Genomic DNA, 23,395 nt, shown 5'->3' with positions numbered 1-23,395 from the left:
CATGAACTGAACTGAAAGTTTACAAGTATTTCAGGATTGTTGTTTTGTGTTGTTGTTCTTTCCTAGTTTTTTCTGTGAATCTCTGTCTTAATCTGATAAAATAAGTTTTAGAAATCATTGAACTGTCAATAGTTATGCTTTTCTCTTTCTATTTATGATTAATTCTTACAACGTTTATATCTGAGGTTATAACAACTGGACCATTTCTACATGCCAGACCGAGTAGTGGCATTCATTTCAAACGTGTTTTTTTTTTGTCAGAGAATAGTTTGTACACGAACCCTTGACGTTAATTGAGTTGGTTCATGTTGTTCTGAAGCTTTTTTTATTTAGTTTTCCTACTCCACTACATGTCTTTTACAGCTACTAGATGAGTGAAAAACTTCTGCCAGTGACTTTTCACGTATTTTATGAGAGGTGCTCACAAAATGTCATGAAAATCTTCAGTTAAAATGTGTGTGCTAGTTTCATTCGGACAATGTGCCTTTTAACCTTCTCAATTGGTCTTGATAAATTAAAAAATTATTATTATTATCAGTTCAATTGTAATTAACTCTTTCTTAAAAAATGCCACCGTGCCAACACGTTTTACGTAACTGTTCTGTTATTAATATATTTGCAAATGTTTTGTCCTTTCTTTGCTTTTATGTAGTTTTGTAATCAGATGAGTTTTATTAATAAGATGATACATATAAAAGTGAGTTTGACATTTTCTTATATTAATTAAAATTATTCCAACTTTTTATTTGTAATTAATCTAAGGAGAAACTATAAAGCGAAACTGATTTAATATATTTTATAATTATCCATAATAAATTACATTTTCTTTAGTTATATAATGCTTTTAAATATCTGCTTTTCAAATCGTAAAAATAAACTTAAGTTATACAAATGTTTATCATACATTGAATTATTAAATCAACAGAAAAATTTGCCAGTCTTAAACTATATACTAAATACCTAATACTGACTTGCACGGTCATAGACTAGGAATAAGGTTGTAGTAGGGTTGTTCAATTAAACAAAAGGGGGGGGGATTTTTATTTCCTGTAAGCCAAATACATCGAAGAAACGTACCAAGGGTATTAAGAATGGGTAATCACACATAAGTTCTCTACATAGTGGCCATGGGTTGGCCGTGCGGTAGAGCTCTGGATTTTAAAACTGTGGTTGCGTTATAAGAGTAACAGTCAATCCATCAGCGTAGCTGATGAGTGGTAGGTTGTTGCTGACTAGCAGTTTCCCTATGGTCAGTAGTTAAAACTAGGGGCGGCGGCAGACAATTTTCGTATTTGCCAAAAATACAATATACAATATCGTGCTATGAATTTGATCATGAAAAACAAAGATGCAATTTACAAATCCATTTGTGTACAGCTGTTTTAAGAAAATTATTTGCCTAAAAGAAATATCCTCAAAGACTCTTCCAGAAAGGATAAAACAAAAAGATAAAGTTATAGGGGTTCCAGTAAGGGATAGGATTGTTTGTTTGTAATTAAGCACAAAGCTACACAATGGGCTATCTGTGCTCTGCCCACCACGAGTATCGAAACCCGGATTCTAGCATTGTAAATCCGCAGACATACCGCTGTGCTACTGGGGGGCTAAGGGATAGGAAGGACTGACTGACGTGAGGCCTGACGTTCATTTTCATGTTTCAGAAGAATGGCCTTTAGCAGCAAACGATTTGTGATCTATTAGCGCTATCATTCGTCGTCTTAAGTTTAGCGTGTAGGAAAGAAAATCCCGATTCTTATTGAACAACCCTAGTATAAGTGTTACAGTTTAGTTTATACATACTATCCAAACTACGGGTGCTTATCAACAAAGAAAAAGTGTCAATTTGGAGCAAGTACAACACAGTTCGATATGATCTCAAGAAATTTAAATTGTTTGTTAAGTTAATTTCCTAAGTTGCTTATAATAAGAGCTAAGCCATTTGAGAGGACCATAAGCTGCAAGCAGAGACATAAGAAATCCAAACATGAATATTTAAAATACAAAGATAAAATATCACATACCAGCTAGATCCTTAAAATAGGTAGAATTTCCGTAAACACGAGGATACAAGAAAAACAAACAAACCTTGTGATAAAATGTATATCATTTGAGTGAACTACGTCTCAAATACACTAGCTTTGTTTACAAGCCCTTATGTGTACGTTATAACGATACTAATTTATTAATAACATGTAAACATAAACTGCAATCCACAGCTAGAGGATGGATGCATGGTTTTGATCTTTGATTGTTTCTCGTACCCATAGCTACAGATGATAAGATGGAATTTTGTCGAAACAAGCCTTACTCAGTGAGACGTGACAAATCCAAAAACAGACTGGGCCTCATATTTTCTTTACCTTTTTTTTTCTTCACACCAAAATTGCACAGTTTCGGTAATAAAAATACAAACATATACCTTCCCTTGCACGACCAGTAAGAATCTACTATTTTGAAAAATAAAGTTCCAATAGGTGGACGTTACGAATTTACTACAGTCTGATAAAATACTCCGTCATTGGTATATTACAAATATACTGTTTATTAATAACTGACCCTAATGAAGACATTACCGAAAAAATACTATATTTATAACTTACCTTTACATAGAGCTCAGGAAGTTAATACTTTTCGATCATATACTAGTATGTAGACACTTTTTCCATTAAGATATTATTGTTGTTGTTTGTAATTAAGCACAAAGCTACAAAAAGGGATATCTGTGCCCTGCCCACCACGGGTATCGAAACCCGGTTTCTAGCAGTAGAAGACCACAGGCATTCTGCTGTGCCACTGGGGAGTACTCTTATAGGGTCGTTATGAAGCTACTACGTTTTTTCAGTAAGATACTTTTACTTTACGTTATGAATTTGTTAAGTTTTTAATAGGATAATTTTATAAAGTTACTACCTTTTTATATAGGATATCTTTCCTTGAAAGGTATCAAACTACTATTTTTCAGTTTGTCCATTATCTCTTCATGATTGTTAAAAAATGTTACTTTGCATACAAATTAAATAGTTAGAGTAGACTAATATGAATAATTAATTTTGGATTAGCTAAATTGGAATTTTGGGGTATTGAATGTATTACTGGTTTACTTTAAACCGATAACAGTATTTTATCTGGACGAAGAATTAAATACTTGTGAAGTTATACTATTGTTACAACGAAATGTAATTTAAAAGGGTTCAATGTATTTAAAAGTGTCATTTTATGAATGAAGGAAAAATATAACGTAATTAATATCTGAGAAAACAAAAATTAAAATCAATTTGATGAAACTGAATGGTAAGTTATTAATCGGTATAACACTTTAGTAAATGTGGCTCTAGAAATTTTATAAGGATGATGATTTTTATGGTAACTCTTCCAAATAATTCCTGGTTAGTAAAATATTAGCCTTAGTTCTCCAAGAAAGTGTAAGTAGAAAACATTCAAGTTTCTGCCAGATATTGGAAAGTTTCAAGTACCAGATGCTAGTATACCATATGCTTTGTGCCAGATGTTGCTCTAGTTTTTACAGGGCCGAGCATGGCTAAGTCGTTAGAGTGTCTGACAGTGAATCCAAGGATCAAAGATTTATATTTCATTGCCGCAAAATCGCTCTACTTACGTGGGGGCGATGGGCGTGTTATAAAAGTGACAGTTAAGGCCCACTATTTGATTAGAGTAGCTCAAGATAACCTTGAGCAGATGTGCGCAAATATCTGAGACAAACAAATAAACAAATTGCTTTAATATCAGATGTAAGTATGTTCTATCTTTAATACTAGATGTTAATCTGTTTTATCTTTAGTATTAGATTTAATACGCCTGATCATTAGTACTTGATGCTCGAAAGTCTCAGCTCAAGTACAAAATGTTAGTATGTCTAATCTCGATTTCCTTTCCCAAATACCAAGTGTAAATGCCTTATCACAGGTACCAGGTTTTAGTATACCTTATCGCGGCTTCAAGAGGTTAATAGGTCTTATCTTAAGTATGAGATGTTAGTAGGTGTTATCTCGAATACCAGATATCAATAATACTTATCTGAAATGTTAGTTATTTGTAGATCTATTTCAACCACGTTTCTCAAATACCAAGTGTTAATACCTTTTCTAAAGTACCATATGTTTTTAAACCTTATCGTGAGTATCAAATGTTAATAAATCTTGTCTCAAGTTCCAGGTTTTAGTCGCAGTTATCTCAAACAATAGCTATCAATAGTATTTATGTAAAATATCAGTTCTCTGAAGATGTTATTAAATGTTATTTCAAGTACAAGATGTTAATATGTGTTATCTAGGGCACAAGCTCTTATTTAGCCGTATCCCAAAAGTTCAAAACTATAGATTGAAAAATTGAACATATAAAACTTTATAACACCATTTTCTTTTTTTGTAGCTGGTTTTCCTTCACCAGAGCCTCAGAAGTTGGTGTTTCTCCTGATTAACGTTTCAGTCTCCTATATTAGCTAATACTCCACTAAGTATCAGTATATGTTTTGTTTCGTTGTTGTTTTTTGCGTGCTAACTTATTTTCACAGAAGTACATTTTCTTTTTTGTAAGGTATTAAAAATGATAATCAGATTAATATTGGATTATTTTTCAAGTATTTTTCTAGATACCCTGATATTAGTGTATTTTATGCTTGCTAAGAAAACGTTATACAAATGCAACAATCTCTGTAAATACTTTCTTTTTATACACTCTCATGCTTCTGCTTTGGAAAATTAATTTTGGCTGTATACGGCATGGATTCAATTTACATTCAATTCTAATCTAGCTCGTGCATTTGTAACTTTAGTACTCGTATTAATAGAAATAACTGTTTTAATTGAATCCTCTAATAACACATAGAATTACTTATGTGCATCTGGAGAAGGTCCTGACTTTCTTCTAATAGCGTATTCTATTTAATCCTATTATTCATGCTTCTGCATTCCATTAGCTTAATTATAACTGGAACGTCTAGTAGTCTTACTCCGCTTTATGTAGATAATGCAAAGGATATTTTGCTTTTTCCACAAAGCTAAAAGATTGCGGATTTTAATCTTGCACATCTTTTGCTGATCGATCATTGTATCAATATATATAAGGATGAACTAGAACTAGTTTTCACTCAAAAGATTATTTTAACACAAAATATACTTTCACTTATACTGAACCATGTCCATAAAAATTATTTACTGTCTCAAATGTCTGATTTATTAGATGTATTAGCCAAATCATTTAAATATAAAAGTTTAGTAAAACTGTAAGAAAGAAGAAAACTCACTGCTAGTTCATGCAGAACGAACACTAAAGTTTACATAGTTTAACAGCTTTTCGTTCTGGCGAAGAGTTGAAATCATTAAGCAAATTATTCATCACATACAACTAAGATAATAAATGACAGTTTTTTTTTCTTCTTAAAGCAAAGCTATACATTGTTTTGGATCTAAACAAGTTTATTTGTTTTGTTATAATTAATGTTTATCACTGAGGTCATACTTGATACGCCCCGGTATCTCTATTCCCAGGAACCAAGTGGGCGTACTTTGATGATATTTTATAATACTTACTCCAATGGTATACGGTTTATAAGGCTTTTCTTCAATACAATATACATTATCAATATAATATAAAATAAATAAATCTAATGTAAAATATTTGTCCGTCGAGTAGCTCAGTGGTAAGTCTGTGTGGGCTTACAACACTAAAAGTCGAGTTTTGATGCACATGGTGAGCACAGCATAGATATTCCGTTGTGTAGCTTTGCGCTTAACACCAAACAAACAAAATAAAATACTTAGTATTTCGTAAAATTTCCAATTCTTCCCTGGTTCCTGCGAACACATAATGCCAGGTTGCGAAAAGGTTAAAAAAGGACTTGAAAGTTCGTTTATTAATTAATAAAAAGTAAGCTATATGACAAAATAACACACTGGAGTCACACTTTTTCAAAAATGAGGGATTAGATGCTAGATCATGAAGCAAACAACAAGTTTTCCTGCTTCATGTAAATAAAGTTATGATCCATTATGTCTTTACAGTAGTTTGATTAATACCCTTGTTATCATGTTTAACACATGTGTATAATAACTTATTTATTTTGCACCCTAATGAAGTTTATTTCATTTGGTTGGTTTATATTTATATTATAATATAAATATTTAGTACTAACGCAAATCTTCTAAGCTGACCGGACCTCATGATATATCATTACTATTATGGTAGAGAATATTAGTTGAGCGATAATACTCAGTTGGTGAATAAATACAATCTAATCTTTCTACGGTTATATTTTAATACATTACAAATCCCTAGTTATACAATTATTACGAAATTACTACTTTTTATTCCCAATCTATATAGTAAGCTTGATTTAATCAGAAGTCAATATATAGCATTACTGATCGTGTGAATAACAACGGACAGCTAAGTTAAATAATTAAATAAATGTAGTCTTTTTGCCCAAGATACGTGTAATTCCTTTTACAAGGGAGTGAAACTAAACTGGTAAAATAAAGAATTAAGGTGGTCCTGCTGTAAGATAATATGTATGACTCCTTTAACAAGAGAGTGAAACTAAACTGGTTAAATAAAGAAGTAAAGTGTTCCTGCTGTACGACAATATGTATGACTCCTTTAACAAGGGAGTGAAACTAAACTGGTTAAATAAAGAAGTAAAGTGGTCCTGCTGTACGATAATATGCATACTCTTATGTCATGTTACTGATGACTACAGCAGGTGACAAGTAGACCCTTAACAGACTTCAGTTTCTAGTAAAGTATAAAGGAACTCAACAGGTAATGAAGTCTAGTTTGAACAGAAGTTTTGCTATTACTGTTTTCTCAGTTAGTCTTATTACAAGAGGCTACTTGCTTATTGTTGTCCCTAAGGTCTGACTCATAAATGAGAGGAAAGACAGTTAGTAACTGCCAAGTCTTGGGCTCTTGTTATCTGATCGAGCAATGGGATTTGTCCATCACTTTATAGCTCACTCATGATCTAAAATACAGTGCGTGAGTTGGCGGAAAATGGTTGTGAACCCGGCCTGTAATCATACGAGTAAACACTACATAACAGTAGCATTATCATTATTCGATAAAGGTTGTTTGACTTTGGTTAAATAATTCACCCTAGTTACCATAGTAGCGTACTCGCAGTTGGTGTAGAAGTTCAGTCTTATCTGTGTGCCCTGGTAGAGAACGACATTTGTAATTTAATGTAAGGTTGTCATTACTCAGAGTACCCTTACCTTTTATGTTTCCATATAGACCCTGTTTGAGTGCAGTTACCAGGTGCTCCTATGATTTCTATGTAATGTATACAAAGCATCAGATATATCTTGTATTTTTTATATTTGGTCTGAAATGAGTGGACAGACAGATAGATTAATAATATTTAGGTTATAAGTTATTAGTATAACTGCTGAAACTATTTATTTATGTATATATATATATCTAATTGTGTGTGTACATATACAGTATACAAACTATACAACATAAACCGTGTGCATATATATATATATATATATATTGTACCTACATATTAATGCACTAGATTAAACTAGTACGTTTTGTGAGATCTTTATAAAATTCCGTGATGCTTATTTATTTCTGTTAGCAACTTACATTTATCGCACTTTGAAATTTATCTGATGACCTACTAAACCCTGATGTGGGAAAGACATTGAACAGGAGCGTCATTTGTTTGTATATTATTTAGGGGCAGAGTTTAGTCTGTTTATATTCAGAAAGGGCAGATCACAAGGACTGGAAGGAAGCTTTGCAGTCCAGTATCCATTCCTGGATGGAAGGACTGAACTTGGAGTATGGTGATCTGGAGAGAACGACTGGACGTAAGGCTGGTTAACTGTTATAAATTTTACCACTCAAATCTTTCTAACTAATATATAATGTATTATATTACCTTATATGAAATAAGAAAAACATCTTTTAAAACAACTGACAGATTTAAAAAAATACTATCGTGCATTAACAGAATCTAATAATTTATTTATTTAATTTGCACATATTTTAGATGAAATACTCACCTTGTACTAGTTGTTGAGATTAAATACTCACCTTGTACTAGTTGTTGATACGTAATACTCACCTTGTACTAGTTGTTGAGATGAAATACTTACCTTGTACTAGTTGTTGAGATGAAATACTTACCTTGTACTAGTTGTTGAGATGAAATACTCACCTTGTACTAGTTGTTGATACGTAATACTTACCTTGTACTAGTTGTTGAGATGAAATACTCACCTTGTACTAGTTGTTGATACGTATTACTTACATTGTACTAGTTTTGATACGTAATACTCACCTTGTACTAGTTGTTGAGATGAAATACTCACCTTGTACTAGTTGTTGATACGTAATACTCACCTTGTACTAGTTGTTGATACGTAATACTTACCTTGTACTAGTTGTTGAGATGAAATACTTATCTTGTACTAGTTGTTGAGATGAAATACTCACCTTGTACTAGTTGTTGATACGTAATACTCACCTTGTACTAGTTGTTGATACGTAATACTCACCTTGTACTAGTTGTTGATACGTAATACTTACCTTGTACTAGTTGTTGAGATGAAATACTTAACTTGTACTAGTTGTTGAACAAACAATTTGCAGAAAATATGGATCAACTATAGTTAAGGGTTTGAAATTGTATATGTTATACTAGGGAATAAACTCATGTTTCGCGTGCGATGTATGTATTAAAATTATTTGACTCCTTAAATATTGTTTAGGGAAAAAAATGGATATAGACGGAACTAAGTTTTCAACCTCGCGCATACGAAGCGTGAGCTGTGCCATGTGAGTCAAAGCCACAATTTTTTTTCACATAGACAGCATTATTAAGTGGAATTAGCTGGGACCCGCAAAACATTTCCGGTAGTTTTCATAACCTTTGCTTGACTTTTTCTTACCCTATCATTTTCACGCATGGCATTTAAGTTACACTTTCTTGTAGGCATTATGTGTTAGATCGATAAATCCTGGTCTATTTGATAAAAAATGTACGTGGTCAGACGTATTTTTATTTAATAAAATTACACGTAAAGTAAACAATAAATTATAGTAATGGTACCTATAATAGTGTGTAGAGTATGAAACACTTATGAGTGTTCAGTGTCTGACACTGTTTTACGATTTGAAACAAAGAAACCCCAAAACAAGGAGTAAAACCCGTACAAACATTTATAAAGTAGGTAAAATGTGTTTATTTCAGTCTATGAAACAAACTGTAGCTAAATTATTACACAGTAAAGTTATAATGAAGGCAAAATTAGCTGAATATGCAGAAACGTCTGAATATGTGTTCACAAAGCGATAAGCATATGGTTTTGAACGAATTGCGCATGTGTATTTTAGACCTAACTAAGTCAAGAAAGCCCATTGCAATCATATGTAGTGTGATGTTATTTTGTTTAGAAACTTATAAATTTGTTTTTTGTGTGAAATACTTTGCAAATAAAAGATATAAAGTTGAAACTAAGCCAATCATCATGTTATGACAACAACATCGTTTCATCGTATAATATACTCGTTCCATTAAAAAGTTTTGCTAAACAAAAAAGGCAATGTAATTCTGAATGGAAAAGCCAATATGCAGTCCAAACTCCTTAGACAAAGGCCTTTGTAACGATGTGAGATTTCTAGCATTTGATCTATAAGTTTGCGAGAAACGTTCCGGACAAACAAACGGAAGCGTGTGTATATATATATATATATATATTTATGAGACGGGTATGTGTTTTAAATACATAAATCATTTAAATAATACTGTTGGTGTATTATGTAGTTGTACATGAATAAAACAAAAAATCTACTAAGCAGAATATGGAGTTATTGTGTCTATATATTTAAAGTAAAGAATTGGGAATATATGAAATGCTAATGAACGAAATATATTTCTGTACAAATCATGTTTTGTATAAACACATTGTCTTTGTGGATAATTGCCATCTTTATCTAACATCTTGATAAGATATCTTCTTGGTCGAACTGTTAACATAGCGACGTTATAAAATAATGAATTTTTAAATTTTGGTACCAGAAAGTTTAAAAAATCAACTGTTTTCATGTGTCGCTATTTCATTTTTTTCCCTCTATAATGGTATCCACTTTTTTATTCTCCCCTAAATTATTAGCAAAGCGTCGGATCCACTACCACCAATACCTTAGGCTTAATTGTAGATTTTTAGGCATATTTAATGAAATAGTTGGAAACGTATAATAGTTATAAATAGCGAATTTTTAAACTTATTGTTTCAAGGATGTAAAAATAAACAGTCATCATGTTTGTTTGTTGTTTTTTTTATAATTTATTGTGTGTGTGTGTATATATGCATCTAAATTGCATTTGTATATCATCTGAAACATGTAATTGTTTTCAATGTGTTAGTTGTAGAGCATCGAAAGTGAATGAAGCTGTGGCAGTGACTAGTAAGGCTAATTCTCGTAGATTATATAGCGTTGCTTATAAAAAAAAGCATGTTTAAACTTTAGGCCTAAGTGCCGATTGTTAGGCGCCTAGTGAAATTTGCATTGAGATATAATGGTATTGCGTTATTTAAAAGCCACGGAAAGGTAAATAATTGACTTAATGTGTTTCCTTGCGTGTTTGCTTATATTATCGAAGTAATTGTCTTTAAAGTTGATGTTATAAACGTCGTATTTTTGCACTTATATAAAACAATGTACGTTAAACGTCGTTCACTTCTGCTCTCATATAAAGTACCACTGTACAATTAGACAATACGAATACTAGGTTTCCATGTAAGCAAGCACGCATACACGCATAGACTGGCTGATTCACATTGTTCTTATAACTACATAGATTATATTTCGGCTCCCTATTATATTCTTATTAAATTTCTCAACACAAGAATGTAATTTCAACATACTGCTATGGGAATTATACATTAAACAGCTTCAGAAACTCCCTTTGGAATTAGAACTACTTTATGTAATGGTTTTGTTATTTAACTTGCGTTATATACATGAACTGCACAATTAGTAGCAAAAAAAAAGCTCGAAGCTGTATTCAATTAGATGTACGCTCAGCTTAATTTTATTCAGACCATTTCTGCGCTGAGCATTTTTCGTCGAGCATTTCTGGTCACTTTCAGTTATACGTTGGTCACTAATTACAAGATAATTTCATGACATTCTCTGATTAAGGAGAATTTGGGTCTTTGAAAACTCCATTTCTAAAATGCCAAAGAAAGATAAAGAACATAACCATAAACTGATTTTAGAAACTTCATCATTGCTAGACAATTAACTTTGTCATTTAAATGTCTAAGATGTTCAAAATCGTAGAAGAGAATGCACCTGTGATTCAATAAAATACTTATATTTACAACATTATCACACTAAGATATTTGTGTTAAACTGCTGAGCACATGAGATATCCGATACCTTAAAAGTTTTTGCTCACTTCTGCAGACATTTTGTTTTATTTACGCGTGGATTTCCTAATGTAAACACCTAGAAATGAAGGATGTTAAGTAAAAATGTAAAAGAAAATCCCTGAAAAAAACAGATTAAATTAAAATTCACTTTTTTGCGCTGTTATGAATTCTTGGAGTATGTCATATTTCACTTCTAAAATAATTGGTTAAAGAACTGTTTTGACTTTTGCTGTCAACAAGTGAAGATTTTATGTCATATTTTGGTATCGTATTTTATTCTGTATGATGTTTGTAGACAAAATTCACAGTGACGTTCAATCTCATCTTAACACTGTAAGTTTGATATTAAGCGTATCTGCGGTGTGACAATTGTACACAATATTATTATTATATTATTAAAATCAAATCGTTCGAAAACGTTTTTAAATGGTTTTGTCAAAAACTGCCCTGCTAATAGTTATATTACATTGGTCTCATTTGTGTTTGTTGTTAAGCGCTCAGCTACAATGGCCTATTTGTACTGTACCCACCACGGGTATCGAACCCCAATTATTAACGTTATATGCCTACAGATCTACTGCTGAGCCTCAGAGGACACATCGGTCTTGAGGCTCTGTGTATTACTTCAAAAAATATATGGCGTGTCTTGTAACACAATCTAAAAATCACAACTAGAATTAAACAACGGCATAACGAAAAGCGAAACTAATAAATTTTTTCATTTTTTTTAATATGTTCAAAGAATAAATAATGTAGAGAACTTTTAACTATATAATTAGTTCTTGTACGAAATCTGTATTATATCGTTCTGGAAAGAAAGTGAGGCATTTGAAAACAGAGGGGGGAAATTACAAAAAACAAAACATGGAAATTATTTTTCTGACAACCGCAGACGTTACTAAAAAGGTTAAATATAAATTATATGTTAGTGTAAGATGTGAATGCAATACTTCTCTGTAAAAAATAAATAAGTAGAAAATTGGTAAATAGATAAATTAGCGACGGAATTTCCTGGAATTTTTTCTTGAACAAAAAATAATAACAGTAGCATTTCATCTCCAAGTTAATTCAAACATTGCAACTATAAAATTTATAATCATAAGTCTAATTGTTATAAGACACAAGAAAAAAATAAACAGAAATGAAAATATCTCCCAGTTATTTAAAAATATCTCCTAAAATAGGATTTCTTAAGCCTGCTGTTTCAATTAACTCAGTTTCACTTGTTCGAGTAAGGTCTACGTGCCATACGTATCTCATACATCACGACCACTTTACTTCTTTATTTAACCAGTTTAGTTTCACTCCCTTGTTAAAGGAGTCACACGATGAAGGGCTTGATTTAAACGTTCCAATGGCTGACTATAGATCTCTGCATTGACAGTTAGCTGTGGATTGAGGAGTTCGAAATGAATTACTCCTTTGATGTCCCACCAAATGCAAAGCATCACTTTCTGCGGATGGAGTCCAGATTTTTGGGTCGGAAGTGGTTTTTGTCTAAGACTGAGCCATTGTTTTTAGCGTTTAATATTCACACAGAGAATCCATTTTTCATTACCGGTAACAATTCTGTCCAATAATGGTTCACGCGCATTATGCGCCAGAAGAGAAGAAGCAACGTTCACACGTAGGGAATGAAGAGTTCGTGAGGCACACAAACACCTTTATAGAGTTTTCCCCATATTTCTTAGATTTTTACGTATTGTTTCACGAGAGACATGCAATTTGAGGGCCATTTCACGAGTGTGTTGCCTTAGGTTAGACTCAACAAGCGTCTTTAGAGCATCAATATCAATTCCAACATGTCGGCCCCTGCCATCACAGTTTTTAAGGCTAAAGTCACCTGAACGAAATTTGCTGAACCATCGTTGACACTTACAAACGTTCAAAACATTTCCATAAACTTCTTTGATGTGTGTTGCGTCATGTGCCATCACTATAAGGGATTAGAGTATACTAAACTCTATATAGTCTACACTAACATGATGTTTAGGCAGTTCGTTTAACTATTATACGTGATATACGTTTTTTTTAGGGGGTAGTTAATGAAAGTACTTCAAAACGCGACATTAATTTCTTGACGACCTAATGCATCAAAAATTTGTGCCCAAACCACTGGACTGCTATATATTAAACATTTCGTCTTTTAATGACTTTCAATTAAAATTTAAAGGAGCATTAAAACGATCAATAGACTATTTTTCAAAGATTAACGTTTTTATTCTTGTTCATTACAATTTCCAAAAGGAAAGCTTTAAGAAATCATTCAATCAGTAAAAATAATTAAAATTATAGAGAGAAAAAAAGTTACTTACTAAGAGGGAACAATATTCCGGATTTCTTACATACCTATGTAAATTAACTTTTACTCTTAAAGTATTAGTTTCTCCAATATACAATTCTCAATTGAATATCTTAAAACATAAGTTAAATTTTTAGCATTACAATAAAAATCACTTTTCACTTTAAATAATTTCTGCCCTTTTGGTCCAACAGTTAAATTTTCTAATTCAGGATATCTATTTGTACATATTAAACAATACCATTTTTTATTCTTTACTCTAGAATTTTTAAACGTTAACGATCTATATAAAATTGGAGCTCGTCGTTTATCCTAAATTATTTTACAATTTTCAAAAACATTCTTAAATTTATCAATTTGTTTGTGAATATAACTGATATCTTTCGACAATGAGTTGTGACTAGCGATATAAGATTTTCATTATCGTCCTTATATTTAATTTTTTCTTTTCCTATTTACATTTTCGCTAGATCAAAACTTCTATCAATAATCTCCAGATAATATATTAACCTATAAAGATTATACCTTGAGTATACTGTGGGTAACTCCAAATAAATATCAAAGTTATTCAGTAAATATATTATTCTTTCAAAAACAGTATCTGCATCTTTATGACCATATAGACGGAGTGGCGATATATTATTACGAACGTTAATGGCTGGATAATTGTCCTCTTTATTACAAACCAGTATTATGTAGAAGGTACGTTGATGATACTTTCTACTCTTTCACAACACTGACCACGCCAAGAAATTTTTAGAATACCTAAACTCACAACATCCATGCATAAACTTTACATGTGAGATGGAAGAAAACAATAACTTAGCTTTTTTAGACGTTCAAATAAACAAAATAAACAATCTCTTGGACACAGCTATTTACTGTAAGAAAACATTTACTGGCTTATACACTCGTTTTGACAGTTCCATTCCAGACTCCTTCAAACATAACCTTGTTTTAATTCTTCTAAACAGAACATATGATATCTGTTCTGCCTACTTCTGTCTTCACTCAGAAATTTCAAAAATTCACGGCATATTACAAAGTAATGGTTATCCCCTTAATGTCTTACACAGTGTCTGTTTGTTTCAGTGTTATTGCGCAAAGTTACACAAGGGTTATCTGCACATAGCCGTCCCTAATTTTGAACCGATAAACTAGAAAGTTTGTTTGTTTTGAATTTCCCACAAAGCTACACGAGGGCTATCTGCGCTAGCAGTCCCTAATTTAGCAGTGTAGCTAGTCATCACCACCCACCTCCAACTCTTGGGCTACTCTTTTACCAAAGAAGAGTGGGATTGACCGTGACATTATAACGCCCCCACGAGCATATTGCGAGTCGAGAGTCCTAACCACCTGCCATGCCTACACTAGAAAGAATGTACCTAGTTAGCAGCATTCATCGTCAAATTTTGGGCAATTCTTGCCTGACCGAAATGTGAGATTTGACTGATATTCCTATAAAACACTTAGAACACTTTTTATGCACCAAAGGGCCAGTCAGGTTGAGAGTCCGTGCACGTTAACCTCTAGGTCACGCCAGGTCCATAATCTGATTTAACTTCAGTGAACATTTCGTCTTCATAAAATTAAAGTTTTTTAAACTTCGTTTAGCACGAATAAACAAGTCAACTTCATAATATTTATGTTTTTTAAACACCTGATTTAATTTGAATAAAATATTTATGTTCACAAAACTTATGTTTTTATTTACTTAGCAGAACATGGTTCAACTTCAGTGAATCATTTATTTACGTTAAATGTTCATATGCATCAAACTGTTGTTCTATACATCATGAAAAGGTTTCAGAGAACAATTCGTTAAACAATATCCATAAAGTTGTAATTCTTCGTAACCTGACTATGCCTTACTAAACTGGTAAACTGTAAAATCTTCAAGATCAGGCACAGCTTACGTAAACAACAGAACAAAATCTTTAGCCCTGAAAAAGATATAAATTATACAGTTTGGACCAGATAATTTGATACGTTTATTTTTAGAAAACTGTGATTATCCGGTATCAATCTTATATTAAGGTTAAACAAAAATATTATAGGTTTTCCTAAACTGTTTTCTCAGACCTCTTATTTGTCTTTTTTTTTTAAAGTTCCACACAACTTTGAAAATTCTCTCAACCTTAATTAGAAATTTGCTTATAAATGAAACATAGTAAAAGCACAGTGAAGTAATCTGGTCATTATGAGATTTTTATCTACGGCCAAAATGGTTGAGCTGAACCATTACACTGAATTAATCAACATTATATATTTATATATCGATAGATAACTGTATTTTGAGTAAAAGCAACAGCAATATGTTGTTGAAAGGTAAAGTAGGGATAATTTGATATGGAAAAAAAGTAAAGTAGGGATAATTTGATATGGAAAATGATTTAATTAAATTTTGCAATAGCTGTCGGTTTTTATGTAAAGAAATGAGTTTTAATACTTATGTAAAAACAGGAAAAAATCTAATAACGTTCAAGACGGAATCATACTGAACACTGATAAAACTTAAAAACGCAAGTCCGTTTCAATATGGGAATATTACTTTTCCTGAATATATGATATAGGTCAATCATATACGTCATTGTGTACGATCCAAAGAATAATTTACTGAACAAGATAAGCCTGCTACAGAGTTTATGCTCTTTGTTATACAAATCATGGATGAAACAGTTTGTAAATAAACAAGATAATTTCATAGTTACAGCATAACTTCTGATGTCAGTGTTCCGTCGTGATAAGGATCGTTTCTTTGAGACGTTTAAGTTATTCTTCGGTTGTAGTTGACTTGAATATTGATATTGTTTGTTAGAAGTTGGCAATAACACAATAGTAAGTTACAAAGAAATAGGAAAATTGTAGTTGATTTGAATATTGATATTGTTTGTTAGAAATCGTCAATAACACAATAGTAAGTTACAAAGAAATAGGAAAATTGTAGTTGACTTGAATATTGATATTGTTTGTTAGAAATCGGCAATAACACAATAGTAAGTTAGAAGATGCTCGGGAATATGTCATGGTCTGTAAAAAAAATGTTGAATTTTCTTCAAAAGCATTTTGTAAATAGATTAGATAAGTTATCTCCGGGCTACGTTTGTATCAGAGTATAAATATGAGTGAACAAAAACACGTAAATCTATAACGTTCAAATGTTTTATTTCATGGAGTCGTCAGCTGCTCGAACCACGTGTAGTATGCCTTGACGCACGTGATTCCTTTGGATAAGGAAGTATGCGTGTTGATTTCATCAACTAAAGCGAAGTCAGCAGCATGCTCAGACTTTTCGATAAGCAAGTTTTCTTTTCCTACAGTGTCAAAATTGGGTTTGAGACATGAACATATTTCTAAACGATATTTTGTGCTTCTTCGTCTTCTTTTTTTCTTTTTTTTACTCACTAGACGTTTAAACACAGAATGCTTACGGGTATAAATTAGAAAAATAAAAACATCTTAACCTTTTTTCTTTAACTACAGCATAAACAGGAATTTACTAACACAAAAAGGAAGCTTTTCTGAAACACTATTTTACATCTAACACCCGAGAAGAAAAATTTAAAACTATACATAATATTAGAAATACGTACTGTATGACATCATTAATAACAATAAAATGACCACTAGGCCAACATCTAAGGGACTAATTTTAGTTTTTCGTACTTATTCACGGTAAACGTTTAGAACAAAATCAAGCTCAAGTATCTGCATGTTTTCTGCTGTTTTTTTTATGATCTTGTATTTTGTTTGTTTCAGAATTACGCGCAAAGCTCCGCATAGCATAGCTCTCTCTAATTCCGATCTGGAACTATTCATGTCTGACCATCACGCTTATAGAACTTCTACAGCTGCAAAGCGTAGAAAACTTTTTCCGGTAGCGGGTCGCGAACCATGAATCCCCGATTTACATTCCTGGTACACTAACCATTGGGCTACGCCCGGACCGTATGGTGATCTTGATGCTAGCACACTGAACTTAACTTTCAAATGTCCGATTAGGAGGTGATATTCAATTGCACCTCATATGAACTTTTTTTTCGAAGGTTTTTTGAAACTTGAGTGAAAATCAATTAAAACCTAGCATAGCTTCAATGACGCGTGTGTTCATCAGACTTCCCGACATATTCCTCCGCGGTAATTTCATGGGCTGTCAGCCAACTCAGTTCGGCATCCATGGCTAAGCGAACATAGATGGAAAGTTTGTGATAATCTCATACAGCACTCATTAGTTATCTCTTCAAAGCGAAAATTCACGACAGATGACAGACGACACCATGTACCACGGTAACAACTCGAGTCTTGCATCTAAATGGAAAATAAAAGGGTCTTGCACGTGATGGATATTCCTATGATAAATAGGCAACTCTCTGAACATAAATGTTTTTAAGAAGCTAGATAAGCACGTTTTCATGCCAAGCCTTTTTATCTTTTTGGGACATGTCGTTAAAAATTCTTGTATATCATATAGATATCACGTCTCTCTTCAAAGTAGGTGCGCACAATAATTGTATACTATTTCAGCCGTCTAAGAATGACATTTTTACAGTGTTGGAGCGTACAAAGTTTTTAATAATAAAATTAAGTTATCGTACAGAAGTGATTATACAACTCGATGTGCTTGTCGTGTGAAATACAATTGCTTCAACATCGGTGGTGGTACTGTGCAGTGATACCTATTGTGATGCTGTGAGTGAAACTTATGGTAGAGCTATGAAGTGACATTTTGATAGTGCCGTGAAATGATACTTTAATAGTGCTATCAAGTGACACTTATGATAGCGCTGTAAAGAAACGCTTATAGTAGTGCTGTGAAGTAGCGCAGTGAAGAGAAACTTTGGTAGTGCTGTGAAGTGATACTTATGGTAGTGATGTGAAGTGAAACTTTGGTAGTACTGTGAAGTGATACTTATGGTAGTGCTGTGAAGTGAAACTTTGGTAGTGCTGTGAAGTGAAACTTTGGTAGTGCTCTGAAGTGATACTTATGGTAGTGCTATGAAGTGACACTTTGGTAGTACTGTGAAGTGATATATATGGTAGTGCTGCGAAGTGACACTTTGGTAGTGCTGTGAAGTGAAACTTTGGTAGTGCTGTAAAGTGATATTTATAGTAAAGCTGCTAGGTAACAATTCGTATGGAAACTTTTCTCAGACAATTGAAACGAGGCAAAATATGTGCAAATATAGCGGTACGTTTGAAACACATGTAGATAAAACAGAATTAAATAATTAACAAGTTTTTCAAAATTATATAACATTAATTAACACCGTTAAGCAAACAGCTATATTTTTAATAACACGATCATAGAAAGTGTTAATTAGTCCACCATTATAAAGTGTTAATTAGTCCACCATTACAAAGTTTTAATTAGACCACCGTTAGAAAGTGTTAATTAGTCCACCATTAGAAAGTTTTAATTAGACCATCATTAGAAAGTGTTAATTAGTCCACCATTATAAAGTGTTAATTAGTCCACCATTATAAAGTGTTAATTAGTCCACCATTACAAAGTTTTAATTAGACCACCATTAGAAAGTGTTAATTAGTCCACCATTAGAAAGTTTTAATTAGACCACCATTAGAAAGTGTTAATTAGTCCACCACCAGAAAGTGTTCATTAGTCCACCATTTCTCTTCCATTTTCCCCGTTTTGTTTGTGACGAAATCAAATACTTCACATTTAAACAACTTTGTTTTCTAACCACAAGTTGAAGACTTGAAACAATATAATCAATTAAAGTCACCATCTTGTTCCCTACAATTACTCGTAAGAAGTATGACTAAAACATTGTATAATTTCTAAAAAAAAACTATGCTTAGAAAAACATTGAGGAAAAACCAGATAACAGATTTTGACAGTTTCAAAGTAATCAAACACTTTAAGAAGACTTAAAATTCCCGAAGATTAAGAATAAGTGTTCGTTAACTACTAATAAACAATAGTTAAACAGCAAATCTGTTTCTTTCGCGTTCATTAGTGTAATAAACAGAGTATAAACTATTTGTACAAAATGAGGAGCTTGTATAGTCTGGTAAATGTAGAAGATTACCTTAAGTTATTGTAAATTTCAATTAAACGGATTTTATTAACGAAGCTACTATGTCCATAGATTCTAGTTTAATATTCCTGCCTGAATTGCTTAACACGTGCATTCTATAATTTGCATCATAAATTCCTTTTCAGAAAGGATATCACATGTTCTTGTTAATAATGATTTATCCCACGTATGATATTATATATTTATTGATTCCATGAATTTTTAAATAAGAAAACATAAGCATTTTCAAAATCGTTTGCATTGTAAATATAAAAAACACGTTTACAATTATAAAGATAAACTAAAATACTTAACATAAAAATATTAAACATTAACTTAAGTTTTTGATTTTAGAGAACAAAATAAACAATCATATATGCATTTTTTTATATTTTCTTGATATGACCAGTCTATGTTTAAACGATATTATACATTCCTTTCGGTTGACTTAGTGTCATACACAAAGTATTGCGAACGAACTGTTTCGAGTGAAACTTGAAAATCATTTTCAATAGTCACGTGGAATAGATTTTTGCTAAGGTCACGGGCTGTTGAATAACTGAAATAAACGTCATCACATAGAAAGTTTGATCGTTAAAAAACAGAATCCTGTTTGAAACAAACCGAATGGATGTCACCGAATCATGAGGTTTTCATTACGGATTCTTAACTCAATGGATTCCACAGGTTTTGAATACTCTACTTTGACGTATTGTGTAGCCCCAAATTCAGTATTTTTTAGTGTGTTTTTTTTTATTTTAGACGAAGGACATAATAAGGCGAAATCCCCCTTGATTAAAACGTTAATAGCTATATAAACGAATAAACTGAGCAGATTTTTCTACTTCAAATCTTAATGCTTTTGCAATTAATTAAAGAAGCAAAAGTGAGAAAGTTGTGTTATTTGAGTTTTATTGAAGTTCATATTCAATGAACATAACAGTACATTTTACTGTCGCTTTAGTTTGAGATGTAAATCTGATTTTCAGGAACCGTTCAACTTTCTATATATGATTCTTTACTCTTTACACTTCAGGTAAATGTTTAACTGCATTAAATACTAATTCTTATATGTATCCATATGCCACTTCTATAAATATACTAAAATAATTATAACTTATTATTTATAAATTATTATCACTAGTTGAACTTTGAGAATCATAAGCTTTATTCGGCAAACTATGGACGTGATGCAAGATGCTTCAAAACCACAATTGTACTTCATAACCAAATCACTTTTTTTTGCAAACTAGCATTTAATGAACAGTGCTTTGTAAGAAGTTCGGACAACTCCTCGTATCTATTGTCCCGTAAAAAGGTTTCACAGAAGACAGAATAATAATTTGTTCAGTCAGGGAGAAAGGAGCGAGATTACCAAATGTTAAGTCAGCAGATTTTTAGCTTAAAGGTTACGTCCATCTGAATAGCCCAGAAAATTTGAAGGATCTCAAAAAGTCCATTAGAAAGGGTATTTTGAGGATCATTGAACAGGTGATTCTTCTAGTGGCTTCATTAAGAGATGGAAACGATATCCTGCTTGCGAATGACAGAGAGAATGTTGTACACCTTACTAAAACACTGACTACACTCAAAGTTATCGGAATAACACTTATGCTCCCCAACGTGTTTTTGGTGTAATTTATTTTCTCTAGGACAAGTAGGTTTCAAGTTAAATTATTTTGAAATATGAGGTTTTATTTGTTATTACTTTGTTTATTGTGTTAGTGTGAAAAAAGAGTAAACAAGTCCCTGTAGCCTATGTAACAGTCCACACATAAATACTTTTGTATTTTCTTGTATCCTATTATATTCTCTAAACTTTCATATAAATTCGCAAATCCTGTTGTAAAAGCTATAACCTCCTCCACCTAACAAATATATAAACAGATAATGCAAACATGGAGACGTGTTCAACGGTTAAAGCTATTTAGATACATAATTTTAGCTTGTTTATTTCCAGAAAATGTTTCGACATTGTATCAAATAAACAAATACATTCTTACGCTACTCTACTAATGAGACATTGCATCTAATAAACAAGTATATTCTTACGTTACTCTACTTATGACACACTGTATCTGATAAACAAATTTTCACCAGTCGACTGAACGTGATAGAATTTGGACAAGAAAAAAGAAAGTTCAACTTCTGATCACTAGTTTGTGGCAAGTGTTCAGTTCGTTAGATATAAATATTTGTTTTCGACCTTTGACACAACTTATAAAACTAATCGAGTGCGTATGTGTGTGATACTCTACATTGTATTTCAAATTTGCTTACTTTTTAGTTTGCATAGATACTTTTGCTGTCCTCTTACCTCAGCAAAAGAAGATGTCAAAAATCGTGTAAGTAAAGACATTAAATAATTAGTTTGTTTGTTTGTTTTTGAATTTCGCACATAGCTACTCGGGGGCTATCTGCGCTGGCCGTCCCTAATTTAAAAGTAATAGGCTAGAAGGAAGATAATTAGTCAACACCACCCACCGCCAGATCTTGGGCTACTTTTTTACCAATGAATACTGGGATTGATCATCACAATATAATACCCCCATGGCTGAAAGGGCGAGTATATACAGTGACGGGTATTCAAACTCGCTGTTCGCAGGTTGCACATGAAATAGTATCTATTAGGTCGTCAAGAAATTAATGTCGTTTAGTTTTATACGAAAAAACCCGAACAACTTATATATCGAAACAAAACATTTATTAAATGAAATAGTCCCCATTCTTATCAATGATACTTTTCCATAACCGTAGCGATTAATAAGTTAAGTTTTGAAAAATGCATATCTAAGTGCAACGACTGTGTGGCTTTATTATGTTAGTCTATTATTTTGTCTTAGAAACTTACTTGAAATTGAGTCGAATTCGTACGAAGGTCTTGGCTTACACAGGGGCTTTTCCGCTATAATTTATGCATGTATGTCAAAGGTCATGATAATAAAAACCAATACTTAATTTGGTCTTGCATGTTAAAGCTAATAATAAATTCTTAACGAAGCACAAGTATTTTTTGTTTTTTTAAGTACAAACTTTTAGCTCATAGCTCCGTCATCTCTTGACTGATTTGAGATCAAATTACAGTTTTGGACCCTTTCGGTTGATGTATTTTACCACTGTGACGGATTTATTATTATATATTTATTTTAATATAGATGTCTGCTTAAATTAAATTTATATTTAGAAATGTACATAACTTATATTCTTAAATCTGTATTTGGAAACTCCCGCCTAGTCTGTGAAGTTGTAGAAGATTCTCGAGTGTAAAAATCAAAAATATATGTGTGTACGTAAAAGCTAGTGTTATCGTCAGTATTGTTACGTAAAACTGAAATTTCGAGAAACTCTCCACACACTTATAAATATAACCAACTCGACGCACCCAAAAACAGTATCTATTATTGGTTTGCTGTAGTTGGTGTGCTATAAACTTCGGAAGCTATAACTGTGATTGTTATAACTCTTATTAATCGGGAACCTTAAGATATTTGACCAGGAATGTTTATGAAATTCGAACATTACAAACCATTTAACTTCAGTGGATTCACATCGGACATTAGTATTTTTATGAAAACATTACTTAACGTCATCGGTGGAAACTCGACCTGTAATCGGCGTGTGATCAGAGAGAACTAAAGGGCTAGATATTT

General features: G+C 32.2%; 1 long non-coding RNA gene across 1 annotated transcript in view; it reads right to left on the bottom strand.

Annotated features, from left to right (window-relative positions):
- Positions 1–2,899: 2,899 nt before the first annotated feature.
- LOC111085471 overlaps positions 2,900–23,395 on the bottom strand; it is a 23,528-nt gene continuing 3,032 nt past the window's right edge. The window contains exons 2-3 of the long non-coding RNA XR_002610305.1: positions 16,845–16,852; positions 2,900–2,910 (exon numbers count right to left, since the gene is read on the bottom strand). This is a non-coding gene — a long non-coding RNA (uncharacterized LOC111085471). The remainder of the gene's footprint in view (positions 2,911–16,844; positions 16,853–23,395) is intronic.

Source organism: Limulus polyphemus, unplaced genomic scaffold (assembly GCF_000517525.1).
Source record: "Limulus polyphemus unplaced genomic scaffold, Limulus_polyphemus-2.1.2 Scaffold413, whole genome shotgun sequence".
Classification (NCBI taxonomy): domain Eukaryota; kingdom Metazoa; phylum Arthropoda; class Merostomata; order Xiphosura; family Limulidae; genus Limulus; species Limulus polyphemus.
Note: the sequence above shows the minus strand (reverse complement) of the source record. Positions and strands in the feature narration are given on the sequence as shown.